Here is a 2601-nt window from a genome sequence, read left to right as displayed (position 1 = left end):
CGTCGCGTAAATAAATATTTCTATACAAAAAAGTACCTAGGTGCCTCAAGTTTAATCGTTCCTGGCTTTTTGTTCTTTTATCGAAGTTTAATAAATTTTAAAGGATAATCTCTAAAATTTAATTTTTACTACATAACTACCCACTGCAGCTACACTCAAATAGTAAAACAAAAAAATATGATTGATAAATTACAATATACAACAAAAATATGTATAACAAATAGGCAGATACTTACTTTTTCCGGCACTGTAAACACTGACATCGATTCACTCACAGTCACACTTTTATGTTCAAAATCCCGGAAAGAAGTATGAGGGTAGAGTATGTACACTGTTAAAAATGAGTTGAAAATTCAGTTACTTTTCAGTAAGTTTTGTAACTGAAAATTCAGTTTTTGGTTGTTGAAAATAAATTCATGTACATTTTAATTGAATTTTCAGTATTCTTACTGAAAATCCAAAATTCAATAACATGGAAATAAAAAGTTTTCAGATCTTAACCTATTTACAGGTACTGATTGAAGATCTTGTCAGTACGTACTACAACGGACGAATCATCAGATTTCCAGCCAATAGAAACACTTTCGCATCATGGCTTGATCTCTTCTCTCGATAGTGACGTGGCAACTACCAGAACGGCTTATCACAGTTTTACCAAAAAATATTGTAGGCTACATTGGCGTGGTGGCGAACACATCTCCATGCCAAGCTGGGATCCCAGTTTCGAACCCCGGCCAAAGCGTGAAAATTTTTCCGCAGTGATACTTTGGTCACCTCGTGGAAAGCAATGGAAGCAGACCATAGAACAGCAGGAAACTACCATGGGAAAACAACACACAGGTCGCCGCCGGATTATTTGGATGGTGCGTTCCAAAGTCATTTGTATTTTCAATAACAAGTATCTGAATTTTCAATAACAGGTATATGAATTTTCAATAACGGGTATCTAAATTTTCAGTTACGTGTGTGGAAAAAACTTCAGTTACATTTGCCTGAAAATTCAACCAGATTTTTTCAACAGTGTAGGAATGAGTAACGTTATGTTCTTGGCATTCGTATTTATACTAATGTAGATTGCAAGCACAGCACAAGTCTAATTTAATCCCTTTGCAGGTCTAAACAAGCATCCCGGGCACACGGGCGGCTCTTTGCAAGTCTCGACATGTGTACACTTGTACTATTACCTATTGTTCGATTCACTTCTGTTTGAACAGAGCTCGCATATTTTTGAGTACCTACCTAGTGAATGATGCTACCTGCCTACGTTGATATCCAAGCCAAAATTTTTGTTGATTAATAAAACCAGCAAATTTTTCGTCGACCCTCCCTTACAAGTTGTGAACCCCTGATTTTGTTTCATGTCTACGTGGACCCCCGTGTGGTCTTCTATGGACCCCTGGGGGTCCACCTGGACCACTTTGGAAATCTATGTTTTCAATAATTCTCTTCTCGATAAGCTTGAATTCGCCCTCTCTCTTCTAACGAAAAAGTTTTACCGCCCATATTCCAACACCAATCACTTTTAGAACATTCAAATATACTCAAATTACTATTAGACAACTGTCAATCCGTTGTCAAGTGACATGGTTTTGTTTCTTCTACTTGCCTAGCGACCTACGATTCTAAAAAGTCAATTAGAGTAATCAAGTTAAATTCGATAAAACAAAGAGTTAAATAATCTTGTTTTACAATGGTGCATTGTGCAGTGGGGGAATGTTCTGTGGTGTGCACTGATGTTGGAAAAAGTTTTCTTCTACAATTTTTTGATGAAAAGGCACAGCGGCAATGATGTTTTTTGTCATTAACAGATAGTTACAGGTGGATAGCCCTTGTCATTAATGATAATAATTTGTCAAACTGTGACTTAGTCACAGATCACAGAGGTTATAGATTGGAAACTGCCATATGGGCCTGTAGCATGCTATTTGTCGCTATTGTCAGCGGCTGCAAGCAAAACTAGACTCTAATTTCTACTGCTTGCAGAGAAAACTACTTTACCGGTTGAGTTCACATCGAAATTTAGCGGGAGATTTGAATTCAATTTATGCTGTCTGCAATCTCTGCTTAAGATCCAAAATATTTCAATCATCTCATAATGCTCTTTAATTGTGTAGTTTAACGAGTGATTCAATTAACGTCAGAATTATGAGGCATTGTGAGATGATTGAACAATTGACAATGACAGCATAAATTGAATTCAAATGCTGCTAAATATGTGTGCTTGTAGAAACTAGTGATAATTGGGAAAAAAGCACATATTTGTTTACAATAGGTAAGTATATGTTAAACTAAAAAACATAGAGGCATATTTTACAGGCAAAAATTTACATACACATATTAAATAAGTTTAAGTTACATTAAAAATAATAAATATGTTAACGAATATGTAAGTGATCAGAAGTATCCAATTATTACCTGTTATTTTTTCAGTTACTTGATTTATATATAATTAATTATTTTTTGTTATCGATGAAGTTTGGGAAATGGGCTCTCTTATGTACCCTCTAGAGCTGGCGCTGTGAGTTGTCTGGGACTGCAGTCTGGCTGTTTACTCACTAAAACCCTTCCGATTGTGGCCCTTATGTTATTATTATTATTATT

The sequence above is a fragment of the Dendroctonus ponderosae genome, unplaced genomic scaffold (assembly GCF_020466585.1).
Source record: "Dendroctonus ponderosae isolate FM_Combo_2020 unplaced genomic scaffold, Dpon_F_20191213v2 Dpon_F_20191213_1, whole genome shotgun sequence".
Lineage (NCBI taxonomy): Eukaryota > Metazoa > Arthropoda > Insecta > Coleoptera > Curculionidae > Dendroctonus > Dendroctonus ponderosae.
This window is presented reverse-complemented; position numbering follows the sequence as displayed.